Genomic DNA, 16,920 nt, shown 5'->3' with positions numbered 1-16,920 from the left:
ATCAGAAGGGGAAAATGAGCAGGAACATCTGCCAGAAAGAGTAGAATGCAGTGTTCCTAAATGATTACTCTGTGCCAGTATGTACAAAGGGGAAGGGTGTGGTGGATAATGAAAGCAGTGTGCAGGTTACTGATAGAAACATAGAAAACCTACAGCACAATACAGGCCCTTCAGCCCACAAAGCTGTGTCGAATATGTCCTTACCTTAGAAATTACCAAGGGTTACCCATAGCCCTCTATTTTTCTAAGCTCCTATGGCAGATGATTCCAAGAAAAAGAAAGAAGTATTGTTAGCTCGCTTAAAAGATAAGGCGGATAATTCCACTGGGCCTGATGTAATATAGCCTAGGTTATAGAGAGAGGCAAGAACTGAGGTTGCTGAGGCCTTGACCTAGATCTTTGTACCTTCTCTAGACACAAGCAAGGTCTTAGAAGACTAATATTGTGACTAATATTGTTCATTTACTCAACAAGTGAAATAGGGATAATCCTGGAAACGATAGACCGGTGAGTCTCATGTCAGTGGTAGGGAAGTTATTGGACAGAAATAATGAGCATTGAAAAACCATGCTCTAATTAGGGGCAGTAAGCATGGCTTGTGCAGGGCAAGTCATAATTTATCAACTTTATTGACTTTTTGAGGAGGTGACAAGGGTTATTGAATGAAGATATAGCTATGAATGTCGTCTATATAGATTTTAGTGAAGTGTTTGACAAGCTCCCTCACGGGAGGCTAATTGAAGATTAAGATGCATGGAATCCATGGTCAATTGGCCATTTGGATTCAGAATTGATTTGCCCATAAAATACAGAGGGCAGAACTTACTGGGACTTATTCTGCTCTGAAATTATTGGGACTTATTTGGGGTCATGACTACTGGTGTTCTGCAGGGATATGTATTGGGACTTCTGCTGTTGATGTTATCTATAAATGACCTGGATAAAAAATGTGGCAAAAGATAAGTATTGGGGACAGAATGCACATGGCTGAGGTGATTGCTACAGATCCCACCGCCCCCAAACTGCAAGGGTATGTGGTGTGGAGAAAGAGTCAGAGAAGTAGAGCACATAACCAGACCCTCCAGTTCATCTAGTCTGCCCCGAACTATTTAAACTGCCTGCTCCCATCTACCTGCAAACCTCTACTATCTCTGTGCCTATCCAAACTTCCATTAAACATTGAAATTGATCTCACATGCATCACTTGTGCTGGCAGCTTATTCCACACCCTCATGACCCTGAGTGAAGAAGTTTCACCCTAAGTTCCCCTTAAGGCGTTCACCTTTCATACTTACCCCATGACCTCTGGTTGTAGTCCCACCCAACCTCAGTGGAAAAAACCTGCTTAAATTTACCCTATCTATACACCTTATAATCTCCTCTCAACCTTCTACATTCTAAGCAATAAATTCTTAACCTATTCAATCTTTCCTTGTAATTCAGGTCCTCCAAACCTGACAACATCCTTGTAAATTTCCTCTGTAATCTTTCAATCTTATTCACATATTTCCTGTAACTAGGTGACCAAAACTGCACACAATACTCCAAATTAAGGCTCACCAATGTCTCATACACCTTCAGCATAGCATCCCATCTCCTGATTTAGGAAGGCCAAAGTGCCAAAAACTTTCTTTATGACCTTATCTACCTGTGACGCCACTTTCATCGAATTATGGATCATTATTCCCAGATCTCTTTGTTCTAGCACATGCCTCAGTGCTCTACCGTTCACTGTGTGAGACCTACTCTGGATGGTCCTACTGAAGAGCAACACCTCACACTTTGCTACATTGAATTCCATCGGCTATTTTTCAGCCTATCGTTCCAGCTGATGCAGATCCCTCTGCAAGCCATGATAGCCTTCCTCGCTGTCCACTACACCCTGAATTTTGGTGTCATCTGCAAATTTGCTGATGCAGTTAACCACATTATCATGCAGATCATTGATACGGATGACAAACAACAAAACGGACCCAGCACCGATCCCTGTGGCTCTCTACTAGTCACAGATACTTGATTCCATTCCTTCTGAACATTTCGGCAAATTCAGCACAAATGAAGTGTCTTCCATCGCCTCTTTCATGTATATCTGGAGGACACTGTGTGGCTAAGATTATTCTCAAACTTAAGAAAAAGCATCTGAGATGCAGAAGTATCTGATATGGTGTAAAAATGGCTTCACAAGTTGATAAAGTGAAAAATAAGGCTATATGACTTAATTGATTTTATGAGTGACGGAGTGGACATCAATTTCTACTAAAGGAGGTGTAAGATGCTCTTTCCTAACATGCCTAACATACTCTCTTTCAAAAGCTTAATTTAATCCTATTCTACTACTACTGCATGCAGCAAATTCCAGCTGTTCACTCTATCTGTGCCTCTTATAATCTTATACACCTTATCCCTATTAGTGTAATTGATCTCTGTACTCCGGGCTGGTGGGGTGAGATACGTCTCTACCAAAAGGAGATCTAAGCTGCTCCTTTCCTCCACCAGCCTGCAGGTAGCCCTTGGGTAAGGTGCAGCACCTGCTTAGCCCTCCTGAGCAGGGTCAAGTGAAACCATGGGAGAAGGTGGTGGATGGTCATATGAGCAACTGGTGCAGATCACAAGTCCTGGTTATGCGACCACTGATGCCAGGCAGACAATCACTGAACGGCGTTGATAATAGCTGGGGTCACCCATCTTGTAAAGACACTGCCCTGAAGAAGGCATGGCAACCACTTCTGTAGAAAAATTTACCGGGAACAATTATGGTCATGAGATCATGATCGTCCACATCATTTGACATGGCTCATAATGATGATGATGCTTTATTAGTTGGGACACTGAGCTCAAGAGTCAGTAAATTATCCTAAAACAGGTTTAATGATATGCGATAATAGTATTTCTGTGAAGCACCGTTGTTAGCTGTTTCAATGTGTTGAAATAAAATAGGTTTACTACCTTGCAAGTATGTACAGAAGAATCACACAAGTGTGTGAATCAACCTGCAAGAGAAATCAGATTGGTACCAGAAAATTATTCTGCTACTCATTTTCAAAAGGACGTTTAGAATTAATTGGGCAAGAGAGTGAATGAACTACTGAGACAGACCAACAAATTGAGGGTTAATTATAAATGTCTTGCAGGTAAAATGATTCTTTAACACACTACTAGGCATTACCAAAGTGTTTCTACTGAAGTACACAGGACTGTAGCAGATGGTGCATCTACAAGAGCTGGTTATCATTAACCCACTTTAATGCAGGTGACTTATTAAAGATAATTTTGGAACGAACAAAGCTTGAACAGGCCCAAGGTAGCTGAGACATTGGCATAGCTGTTCAATCGCAGAATGGAAAGTGTGCTTCAAATGCCATCACATTCATCCCCTCTGACTTAGAGTGTCCCACAAACTAACCGATGTACTTAGCACTTCCTGAGCATGAAATACTGATTTTACATTTTGGATTTATTACTGATGCGGATTTATCTGTGCTGGCTTCAAATTAATTGTAGACTTTGAGCAGTTTTAAAAGGGATTTAAATATCAGCTTTATTTCTCGAAACATCAGAACATTTAGTGAAATGCATCATTCGTGTAAAATCAAATCGATGAATATAGCGCTGGGCCGGAATATGTGCCACCACTCTTCTGGTGTCACCCTGCATGCCCACGACTGACAGTGCATCTTTAGAACGTGGGATGAGACTGCAGCACCTGGAGAGATCCCACATGTTCATGGGAAGAATGTGCAAACTCTTCACAGACAGCAGCAGAAATGAACCCATGCCGCAGACGTTGTAATAGCATTGTGTTAACCACTTCACCACCATGCCGCTGAGATGTTGCAGAGTCACAGGAAATAATTTTTTTCCCCTCCTTCCTGCTTCCAATCTAATTCTGCAGGTCTTGAGGTGCCTGATGAGGCCACTGTGGGTCAGGAGCTGCTTGAAGAGTTGGGTGAATGTGCAGCTTCAGAGAGGTTATGTGCCTTTCACATTCTCCTGGTAACAATACAAGGTTGTCAGTGCTTTTTCTGTCTGCGGTTCCATCTATATGAGTGTTCTTGAGCGGTGTTTCCCACAGCTCCATGAGAAGGTTTCTCTTCTTTCTATTTTCAGCATTCCCAAAACACATCAGTAATATCTAGTACTGTGTTAAAGAGTCTTTTTTAACCAGTGAAACATTGAAAATTAACCACTGATTTGTTGGTCTATCTCTCAGTAGTTTAATCACTTCCATATATGCTAAGCATCTTTCTGAATTTGTGACTCCCTGGATCATCCTTCCATCTCCATCAACATGATCTCCCCCTCTGGAGATATTTTCCCTCGCAACCTACAAGAAATTCAATGCCTGCCCTTGACCTCTTCCTTTGGCATCCACCAGGGATTGGAACGCTCTTTGCCAGAGAAAAAATTGTTCACTTGTATTTCTTCCCAGTTGTCAATATCTCTGAGGATCTAACCTGGACCAACATATTGATGGAGCTACAGTGGCTATATTTCATAAGGAGTTTGAGGAGATTTGGTATGTCACCAAAGGCACTTGCCAATTTCAACAGTTGTGCTATGGAGAGCATTCTAGCTAGTTGTATCACTGTCTGGTATGGGGTGTGGGGGGGGGAGCTACTGCACAGGATGAAAATAAGGTGCATGGAGTTGTAAGCTTAGTCACGTCCGTTATGGGCACTAGGCTCCGTAGTATCCAGAACATCTTCAAGGAGCGATGCCTCAAAAAGGCGGTGTCCATCATTAAGGACCCCCATCACCCAGGTCAGACTGTGTTCTCATTGCTACCATCTGGGAGGAGGTACAGAAGCCTGAAAGTACACACTCAACAATTCAGGTACAGCTTCTTTCCATTTGCCATCTGATTTCTGAATGGACATTGAACTCATGAACACCACTTTTTTGTTTTTTTTCCCCACTACTTATTTAATTTAACTGCTTAATGTTTATTGTGTGTGTATATACAGCAATTCACAATTTTATCTCTATTATTATGTATTGCATTGTACTGTTGCCACAAAGATGACAAATTTCACAACATATGTCAGGGATATTAAACCTGATTCTGATTCTCATTCCAATTTTGTGCACTGCATTTGGTGCTGATCGATGCACAGTAGGAAACCAAGCACAGATTGGATGACTGAGGCATCACAGGTAGATAGGATCATGAGAAGAACTTTTGTTACATTGACCTTCATAAATCAAGGCACAGCGTATAAGAGTTGGGATGTAATGTTGAAGTTGTATAAGATATTGGTGATGCTGAATTTGGAGTATTGTGTGCAGTTCTGGTCACCTACTTACCAGAGAGACGTCAATAAGCTTGAAAGGGTGCAGAGAAAACTTACAAGGATGTTGCTGGGACTTGAAGACCAGAGTTGCAGAGAAAGGTTGAATGTGTTTGTACTTTATTCCTTGGAGCACAGGAAAATGAGGAGAGATGTTACGAATGTACACAAAATTATGAGATATAGACAGGAAGAATGCATGCAGGTTTTTCCCCCTCATGTTTGATGAGATTAAAACTAGGGTGGAAGGTGAAATATTTAATTTCAAGTGAAGAAGCGGAGTTTCTTCACTTGGATGGTGTTGCTAATGTGGAATGAGATAGCAGTGTAAGTGGTATATACAGATTGGCTAAAGGACCTGTTTCTGTACTGCAGTACTCTATGAATCTGCGACTGCTTCTTCAGAAAACCTCAGTATATCCCACGATGGTGAGCCAAATATCTGGTTTACCAGCAACCTTAATTCTTCACACTTCCATTCTTCCTGCATCTTTTGCTTCTTACTCTGTTCTAGTGAAGGTCAACTCAAGCCCAGAGAAGAGCAAGTTATCTTCTGACTTGGGAGTCACAGCTCTCTGGACTCAACATTGAATTCAATAATACGAGATAACCAGACTGCACAGTTTCTATAAGGACAGACTTTCAGCCTTAACCAGCAACTTTATTGATCCCTCCCCTGGTGCTGCCGCACCTATTTTCATTTCAGATTTACAGCATCTACAGCAACACCTCTAAGTGTGCTTGTTTCTTTTTCATTTTATTTCCCTCTCTCCACCTTTGTTTTTATTCATCTCCTTCCATTTGTTTCTCTTCATTGCAGTCAACAAATTTTCATCACTCTCCTCGATCACTTGTGATATTCAGTCTTTCTTCTGTCTCGTTATTTCAGACATTCCATTATTCTCTCTGCCCTTTCACTTTCTCTGCAACTTGAACTATCTGTGATTTTTAACTTTCGTCGCTTCTTATGAATGTTTAGCATTGACCTTTCCTCTTGTTCCATAGATGGTGTCTCACCTCCTATGAACTGTATCTGCAGGAAGATCCATTTTCATTTGAGGTTTTACTAAATTAGTTTCATCTGAAATCGAATTACTTGAAAATGAGCAAGTCTCCAAATTCTTTCTTCATCCTCTCAGATTTCTCTTCCAAACTCCTCAAATAATCCTTTGCAGTAGAGCAGCAGTTAGAGTGTCTTACCGAACTGTCAAAAAGAAGATTTAAAATTCTTCAGTATAGGTATACTCGAAGACAATTCAACGAGGTTTCTGATCTTGACTTTTTTTTTCTTTCCTAGGGACGAGTTCAGGTTGCTGCTGCTCTCTGTCACAAGCCCCTCTTTGCAGCTCACAGTCACCCAAATTCCATATGAAAGAGACCTCAGTGCAATGTATACCATAGATCCCCCTGTGAACCATTGCTTCTTCCCAACCCTTTTCCCATGGAATTCAGTATACTGCAATCCCACATACACCCATAAAACATAGGAGCAAAATTAGGCCACTCACACATAGATCCATTTCCCTCTCAATCCCAGTCACCTATTGTCTCCCTGTGACCTTTCATGCTCCAACTAATCAAGAACCTCTGCCTGAAATGACCTGGTCTGCACAGTTTTCTAAGGCAACAATTTCCACAGATTGACTACTCTCAGATAAAAGAAATTGCTCCTCATCTCCATTCTAATGAAGGTTGTGTCCTCTGATCATAGACTCCCCCCATATCCGCTCTATCAAGACCTTTCAACAGTGTACAAGTTTTAATTCAATCCACCCTCATTCTTCTAAATTCCTGTGAGTACAGATCCAGAGGCATCAAAGGCTCCTCATATGATAAGTATTTCATTCCTGGAATCATTTCTGTGAACCTCCTTTGAACCCACTCCAATGTCAGCACCTCCTTTCTTAGATAGAGGGTCCCAATCTGCATATAACACCCCAAATAAGGCCTCACCAGTGCCTTATAAAGCCTTAGCATTACATCCTTGTTTTTATACTTTTGTCCTCTTGAAATGAATGCAAATATTGTATTTGACTTCCTCACCACTGACTCAACCTGCAAAATAACCTTCAGAGAATCCTGCACAAGGACTCTCAAGTCCTTTGGCACCTCAGATTTTTGAATTATCTCCCTTTTTAGGAAGCAGCTAATGCTTTTATCCCTTCTACCAAAGTGCATGACCATACACTTCCCAATACTGTATCCCGTCTTCCACTTCTTTGCCCATTCTCCTAATCTGTCCAAGTCCTTCTGCGGCCCCCGTGCTTCCTCAACATTACGTGCCCCTCCACCTATCTTTGTATCATCCACAAAGCCATTGCTTAACACTTTATGTTGGGAATCATGGATTTATCCAGTTCATAAAACTCCCAATTGGGGATCTAACTGTTTTCTTATCAAAGGAATTACTAACAAGGACAGAACGCTGCACAATCTTCAGTGAATGTTCATAATTCTGTCGTTCATCCTTGAAGTGGTGGGAGGTGGGATCCTGTCCTGTGACTAGTGGTGTGCCACAGGGATCAGTGCTGGGTCCATTGTTATTTGTCATCTATATCAATGATCTGGATGATAATGTGGTAAATTGGATCAGCAAGTTTGCTGATGATACAAAGATTGGAGGTGTAGTAGACAGTGAGGAAGGTTTTCAGAGCCTGCAGAGGGACTTGGACCAGCTGGAAAAATGGGCTGAAAAATAGCAGGTGGAGTTTAATACTGACAAGTGTGAGGTATTGCACGTTGGAAGGACAAACCAACATAGAACATGCAGGGTTAATGGTAAGGCACTGAGGAGTGCAGTGGAACAGAGGGATCTGGGAATACAGATACAAAATTCCCTAAAAGTGTCATCACAGGTAGATAGGGTCGTAAAGAGAGCTTTTGGTACATTGGCCTTTATTAATCGAAGTATTGAATATAAGAGCTGGAATGTTATTATGAGGTTGTATAATACATTGGTGAGGCTGAATCTGGAGTATTGTGTTCAGTTTTGGTCACCAAATTACAGGAAGGATATAAATATTGTTGAAAGAGTGCAGAGAAGGTTTACAAGGATGTTGCCGGGACTTGAGAAACTCAGTTACAGAGAAAGGTTGAATAGGTTAGGACTTTATTCCTTGGAGCGTAGAAGAATGAGGGGAGATTTGATAGAGGTATATAAAATTATGATGGGTATAGATAGAGTGAATGCAAGCAGGCTTTTTCCACTGAGGCAAGGGGAGAAAAAAACCAGAGGACATGGGTTAAGGGTGAGGGGGGAAAAGTTTAAAGGGAACATTAGGGAGGGCTTCTTCACACACAGAGTGGTGGGAGTATGGAATGAGCTGCCAGACGAGGTGGTAAATGCGGGTTCTTTTTTAACATTTAAGAATAAATTGGACAGATACATGGATGGGAGGTGTATGGAGGGATATGGTCCGTGTGCAGGTCAGTGGGACTAGGCAGAAAATGGTTCGGCACAGCCAAGAAGGGCCAAAGGGCCTGTTTCTGTGCTGTAGTTTCTATGGTCTATGGTCTATGGAACTCCCATAGTGATGCCCTCAGGGCTAAGATGATTGAATTCCACAAAAGCAGCACCATCGTTCTCTCAAATGAAAATCTTCCGCCTTTGCAGTTTTAAAGAATTAATGGCAATTTATCTAACTTTACATCTTGTTGGTGTTTGAAGACAGCTATTAGAATTCTGGAGGGAAATGATCCTGAAGAAACCAGACTAAGTATCCAATAAACTACTGGTAGATTTTAGTGAAGAAAGTCGTCCAGCATTTTAGGAACAAAAATCGGATTACAGGTATACAAATTACTGCAGTGGGTTTGTAGTAAGGCAAACTGTAATTTATTTTGGAAGTGCAGAATAAAGACAAACAAGGGACCAATATCCTCCCAAAAAAGTACCAGTTTGACATTTATGGCACTGAGTATTGATGTTGTTACATCCTCATTTTGTACCCATGACTTTTCTTGCAACAGTTGATTCAAAGCTAAGTCTGTCAATTAACAGTGATGGGCTGGGAAGGTGGAAAAATAATTGACTTTGAAAATAAATATGGTCAAAAATAAAGTCCGAAGATAACAAGCCTGAAGGAAAAGGCAAGCAAAGGTAAGAAAAGGCAAGGATGACAGTTACTAAAGGTGTAATCTTAGAATAAAAGGACAGAAAAGTGTTTAAAAACCAAATGAACAACTATTAAAGACATATCAAATTGCTAGCCTTTACCCAGTATACAAAGTAAAGAAACAAAGGAGGAACTGAAATACAGTCATGTAAAAGAACAGGTGACAAATAAAATGTGTGGGTTGGGAAATACTTAGGAAAGAGGGGAGGGGCAAATATTATTCCAAGGGCTGCAATTAAACACTTATTACTATTCTTAAAAGAACACTCCACTCACTAAATGATGGAAACATAATTCTTATGGATTCAGAGTCATCATCATCACTATGTGCCATGTGATATGATGTAGGTAACCATGGTCTCATGACCGTGATTGTTCTTGGCAAATTTTTCTCCAGAAGTAGTTTGCCATTGCCTTGTTCTGGGCAGTGTCCTTACAAGATGGGTGACCCAGGCCATTATCAATACTCCTCAGAGATCATAAACACAAGAAAGTCTGCAGATGCTGGAAATACAAAGCAACACACACAAAATGCTGGGGGAACTCAGCAGGTCAGGCAGCATATATGGAAATGAGTAGATGATCGAAGTTTTGGGCTGAGGGAGGAGAGAGAAAGATAAAGATATGTATCATGGTAGGATCCCTTTGGAGATGGCGGAACTTGTGGAGGATAACATGATGGATGCGGATGCTGAGGCTGATGGGGTGGTAATAAGTTGGCAGGGGACTAATCAGGTGCTACATCTTGTCCAAGGGTAATCAGGCTAATGGAGGGAAGGAGCGCCTTACACCTCATTTGGTAGTGACATATCTCCACCCCACCACTCTGGACGTCGATTACACTTATGGAGATGAACACACTTATACACATGAGATGTAAAAGATTAAAAGAGGCAGAGTGGACAGCATCCAGAAGTACTGCATCCAGAAGTAGTAGAACAGAATTAAATTAAGCTTTTGAAAGACAACATGTTAAGCACCGGAGACAACAAATTGTAGGGTGATGGGGAAAGAGCAGGGAATGGGGCTGTGAAGTGTCATAGACCTGGTGGGCTGACACCTACACCTGTTGGATTAATTATATGATTCTGTGAAGAAGGTGGCAGAAAGCCAGGTGTCCCAAATTACTCATTTTCTGCTATAAATAATGTGTATATGATTTCTGATTTGGAATCTCATTCAGAGGAGTTTACACAGATTTATTTAGCGTGCTAAATGAAACAAACGCGTTAGATGGCTCACTTCTTACAGAGAAGGTCTGAACACCCCTCAGAACACCTTCATGTAGACTTCAGAAGGTGCAGGTCCACCACTCTCTGTTTTACATCAATGCTCTGCTGTGGAGAGAGTGACGAGCACAAAGTTCTTTGGTGTGGACGTAGAAGACAATCTAACCTGGACCCACAACGTCTCCTCATTAGCCAAGAAGTGACTGTACTTTCTGAGGAGATTGAGGAGTGCAAGTCTCCACACCTCCATTCTAACAGCTTTCTACCATCAAGAGTGTCCAGTCTGTCTGCCTCATTGTGGGGTATGGAAGCTGCAAACTACCTGACTGTAAGACCCTACAACAGATAGTAAAAGCCATCGAGCGGATCACGGGGGTCTCCCTCCCTCACTATTTTGTGAGCTTTACAGGGAGTGTTGTATACAAAGGTCTTAAGAACTATTGAGGATCTCTACCACCTATCCCACAATCTCTTTGATCCACTACCGTTTGGAAGGAACAGAAGCATCAGGACTAGGACTGCCAGACTGGGTAACAGCTTCTTCCATCAGGCTGTGAGACTAATGAATACCTGGCCACCACTGAAGTCTTGTCATCAGGACAGTGAGCTGTTTACCTGTGCTGTGCGCTACATGCACTTCCAATTATAATTTATTAACTTATTTTGATAATATCTTGATTGGAAAAAGCTACAGAAAGTTGTAAACTTAACCAGCTCTATGATGGGCATTAGCTTCCCCAGCATGGCAGACACCATAAAAGGCGACGCCTCAAAAAGACGGCATCCATCATTAAGGACTTCCATCACCAAGGACATCCTCTTATCTCATTGCTACCATTGGGGAGGAGGTACAGGAGTCTGAAGACCTGAAGACACTCAGGAGCTGCTTCTTTTCCTCTGCCATCAGATTTATGAATGGAAAATGAACACAAGAACATTACCTTACAATGTTTTTCTTGCTCTGTTTTTGCATTACAATTTATTTTTTCATATATGCTTACTTTAATTTATAGTTTCTTAAAATTATTATGCATTGCATTTTACTACTGATGCAAAACAACAAATTTCACGACGTAAACAAGGCGACACTTCACCTGTGAGTCGGCTGGGGTGATATACTGCATCCGGTGCTCCCGATGTGGCCTTCTATTTATTGGCGAGACCCGACGCAGACTGGGAGACCGCTTTGCTGAACACCTACGCTCTGTCCGCCAGAGAAAGCAGGATCTCCCAGTGGCCACACATTTTAATTCCACGTCCTATTCCCATTCTGACATGTCTATCCACGGCCTCCTCTACTGTAAAGATGAAGCCACACTCAGGTTGGAGGAACAACACCCTATATTCCGTCTGGGTAGCCTCCAACCTGATGGCATGAACATCAACTTCTCTAACTTCCGCTAATGTCCCACCTCTCCCTCGTACCCCATCTGTTATTTATTTTTATACACACATTCTTTCTCTCATTCTCCTTTGTCCCTCTGACTATACCCCTTGCCCATCCTCTGGTTCCCCCCCCCCACTTGTCTTTCTCCCCAGACCTCCTGTCCCATGATCCTCTCATATCCCTTTTGCCAATCACTTGTCCAGCTCTTGGCTCCATCCCTCCCCTCCTGTCTTCTCCTATCATTTTGGATCTCCCCCTCCCCCTCCCCCATCTCTTACTAACTCTTCCTTCAGTTAGTCCTAACGAAGGGTCTCAGCCTGAAACGTCGGCTGTACCTCTTCCTAGAGATGCTGCCTGGCCTGCTGCGTTCACCAGCAACTTTGATGTGTGTTGCTTGAATTTCACGACATACGCTAGTGATATTAAACCAGATTCTGGTGTGCTGTGTGATATACTGTATGTTTAGTGAGTTCATCAGAGTCCGGAGGGACGATATTTCATTTGGTTGTATATATGTACAGTCAGATGACAGGAAACTTGAATGTAAACTTGAACTTGGATTTTTCTTGCGAACATAACTTATATTTAACTTATTTTAACTGGATATACTATAAACGGCAATGGTGTTTGTGTATAATCACTTCAGAACATGTTCCAATTGGTAAAAATATTCCAAAACAGATTTCTTTTGAGACAATGAAACTTCTAATAAAAAATCTCAAATAGTTGGATCTCCAATATCTAATAACAATAGAGAAAAAGAAAATGTTCAAGAGGACAGGAATACAGTGAATATGGTAGGAAATTACTGGAGCAACAAGCAAGAAGACACAGAAGCAGACACATAAGTAGACACAGCCAATATTTTGCCAAGGATTTTAACAAGTTGACATTATACACTAAGGAATTAAAGCTTCAGTTACAGATACAAGACTGTGCAAATACATATGGCCTAAGACTTTCACTGACTCTACTGAATTTTAACCAATATTAATAAAATTTAATAATCACATATATGCAGAGATTCAACATGTCATTGGAAACCTTGGCAAACTTCTATCGCTATGTGGTGAAAAGTGTGCTGACTGGCTATGTTACAGCCTGGTATGTGAAGATCAATGCCTTTGAGTGGAAAGTTCGACAAAAGATGGTGGATTTGGCCCAGTACATCACAGATAAAACCCTCCCAACCATTGAGCACATCTACTGTGCACGAAACGTTGCCATAGAAAGGCAGCATCCATCATCAAAGATCCTCACCACCCAGGCCATGCTCTTTACTCACTGCTGCCATCAGGTCGAAGGTGCAAGTGCCTCAGGACTCACACCATCAGGTTCAAGAACTGTTACTACCCCTCAACCATCGCTACTACTAATATGTCGACTCAGGCCTAGGGGGCCGGCGTCGGGCACGATGACGGACCCTCCACTTCTCCCTCTCCCTCATCAGTGTGTTCAGTTCATCTACATTACCCATCATGCTCATCTTCATCAACCATCGCGCTCTTGAACAAAGGGGATAACTACACTCATTTAAGGACTCCTTTATCTTGTTATTTCATGCTCGTTATTTAATGCTATTTATATTTACATTTCCACAGTTTGTTGTCCATTGATCCTGTTTACAGTTACAGTTCTATAGACTTGCTAAGTGTGCCCGCAGAAAAAGAATTTCAGGGTTGTATGTGACTACATTTATGTACTCTGATAATAAATTTTACTTTGACCTTATTGCTGTTTCAAGGGCAAATAAAGAGAGAATGGAGATGGATGTCTTTTCACCATGGGTTTCAAATCAAATCAAAATTAACCCATGCAGGGAAAAATATTACAGTACTGTGCAATAGTCTTAGGTTCCCTAGCTATATCAGTGAGCCTAAGACTTTTGAAAGGTATTGTATAAGGGAACTCCAAGTCTTACCACTGTTATTGTTGACATTTGTCTACCTTATCTCAACTTGGCTCACTGTCTGGTACTACCATGGCCTTAAGCTCACTGTGGTTTCTGCTCCTCTCTTGCCTACCTGTGTGTTACACCATTAGACTCCCAGAACTCAGCAGAACTATAAAAAGGGTTCCCACCTCTCATGTCGCAAAACTGCCCAGTGTGCCTCAGCCAGATACATCCCCCTTCAAATGACCGAGATGAATCCCCGTCAGGTGAAAAGTAAGTGGGGCTTGCAGTTAGCTGCTAGTTTAAATGTTTTAATTGTTCTTTTTAAGTTAAAAATGTTGATTAATGTTTTTATGTTTTGTGGTTATGACTTATTTCATTGTTGCAGATGGATTGTCAAAACTGCCTGCAAATTCAGCCCTGCCGTTTGTGCCAAGACGGTCTCTGTGCCCCAGCCAGCCTGCCAGGCGGCTGGGTGCCAGGCTCTCAGTGCAGAGCTTGTCCCCAGGCCACGCCGAGAGAAGTGGCCCATGAACTTTGAGCAGTGGAAGATCAGCTTCAGCCAACGACAACCAGTAACACGCTGTTTCTAACATTCCCAGGCACTTCACTGTAGCATTATCGAGGCTCACGGAACAAGGAAATAACAGGCAATTGCTCAAAAGCTCATAGGTTCATTTTAAAGGGCACCTTAAAAAAAAAAGAAGAGCGGCAGAGAGGTGTTACTCGTTAGGGAGTGAGTTTTAGAGCTTCAGTTGAAAGCAAGGCAATCAATGGCGAAGCTGGGGAGTTTGGTGAGAATCAAGAGGGGAGAATTGAAAAAATGTGGATTGCTCAAAAGTCTGGGAGAAGGCTTAGTGGGTCAGAGGGGCAAGGGTGCGGGAAGCATTTGATGATGTTTGACTATGAAATTGAGCTATTGCTTATTATCTGCCCACACTACAATTTCCCGGCAACTCTGCCTTCTGGAACTGCTTTTCCCTTGAACTACCTGCAAGTTTTATGTTTGGAAACGGCCTGCAGAGATGATTTGCAAAGCCGAGTGTTTCACTGTGTCTTTCTGTTCATATTTTTACTGAGATACAGCACAGATTAGGCCCTTTCGGTCCCTGATTTAACACTAGCCCAGCCTAATCACGGGATGATTTTCAATGACTAAGTGACCAACCAGCCGGCTGGTCTTTGAAATGCGGGAGGAAACCGGATCACCCGTATGAAACCCACATGGTCACAGGGAGAACATACAAACTCTTTACAGGCAGAATCGATCCCGGTTCGCTGGTACGGTAAAGCGTTTTTGCTAACCGCCACGGTGCCCTGCCGCCCGCACATCTTGGTACTGTCGTGACAATAATACACTACTATGAATAAAACAAGAGTGAATACAGTAAAAGCTACTCAATGTTTGCAAAGTTAGGGCTCACCTTTTGAAAGGAACCTCGTGGCAACGTTACTGACCGCCGACCGTGACAATTCACGGAAACACCTTCCGATAAACTCTCCAGGCTGCTTCACTAGAAAGTCATCAATTAAAATGTCATCAACACGATTGGAAGCAGTGACCACAAACTAGTTTAGAGACTAGTTTTGGGTTTGAGAAACTAAGAGACTGAATTTCCTACTTTTCCATCCTGGGACAGCAGGGAAACAGCACCAATTTTCTTTCACCCGAAACAGCGGTGGGAGTGTTGGTTGGAGGTCCAGGATATGGATAAACACCAGTCTGTCGATTCCCCGTATTGTTACCCTACATTAAAGCCCGTTGGAAATTCGAGTTATTAGCATTTATTTAAGATTTGTTTCTTTGCCTCCGAACAGCCGAAACCACGAGTCAGCAGCGGGCAGGATTCCGGAAGCATTTACTAATATGAGAGTAAAACAGTATAAAGTGCGTCTATTTAATGTGACGGAGAGTTAAAATTACCTCGCTATTCGATTTCCTAATCGTTTAGTCCTAATGGTTTTTACTTCAGATCTCGTTCGATTAATTTCCTGCGTAAACACAGCCGGATCGCGTTTAAAACCTTCAGAATTATATGCCTGTCGCAACTCAAACCTTCACTGTTACCTTGTCCGTCGGGTGGTTCAACGAGACGCGCGGGTTATCCACAGATAAAGCGAAAAGAAAAACGCTGAACAAACAGACCAGTAAATTTCAAGTGCATCAGAGTCGATGCAAGACATGCAAAAGTTTAAAACAAAGTGTAGCAAGTGATAGGTTGGGAGGCATAGTTCGGAAAAAAGCCGAAGGCTGCGCTGGGAGACGTACCTCACTGGTTTCCTAGCTGGAGGTCCCAGGCAGAAGCCGGTACTGGCGTGAATGGCGAGTCCTTGCCCAGCGTTATGAGTTCGGTCTGAGAGCAGTAACCCGGGCAGCTCCCTGCTCAGCCCCTTTCTCTCCAATCCATATGGTCCTAGGGGAAAGCGTATCAGCGACCTAAACCACACGGCATCCTTCCCGGCAGTAGCGGCTGCATTTGAACATCGAATTCCTGTCGGCGTGAGCCTCCCTCATTGGGAGTACTCGGCGGACCCGCGTCGAAGTTGCGATCAACTGCTCCGCCAGGACATTTCAACGCCGTTGTATGGCTCCTACAAGTCAGCCTGACAGGCGGCACCTTCAAACTGCCCGGCGCAGGAGTCACTCTCCCTCCGGGACAGTAGCCAGAGACCTGGGCGACCGTTCCCGTTTGGCGGCTCCCTGCAGGGGGACCGGCTCTGCACTGACCGGTCCCTGTGACTAATCAGCCTGCGAAAACCACAGAAGCCAAACACCCACCTTCATTTCCAACTCCGTTAAAATGAAGTGAATTCCCAAACCCCACGTCGTGTGACAGACGGTGGGTTCGATAAAGTACCGTAGTCCCGGATCCCCCGTCACAGATAACACAAGGATGTTTCATTAAACCTAAATATTTGAAACCTCCACTCTTCTTTCTGCTTTTATTCGATCCCACTTCCCCATTGTCACTGTAATTTTAAAATTCAAATAAAAATTTTAGAACTA

This window comes from Mobula birostris, chromosome 1 (genome assembly GCF_030028105.1).
Source record: "Mobula birostris isolate sMobBir1 chromosome 1, sMobBir1.hap1, whole genome shotgun sequence".
NCBI classification, from domain to species: Eukaryota; Metazoa; Chordata; class Chondrichthyes; order Myliobatiformes; family Myliobatidae; genus Mobula; species Mobula birostris.
This window is presented reverse-complemented; position numbering follows the sequence as displayed.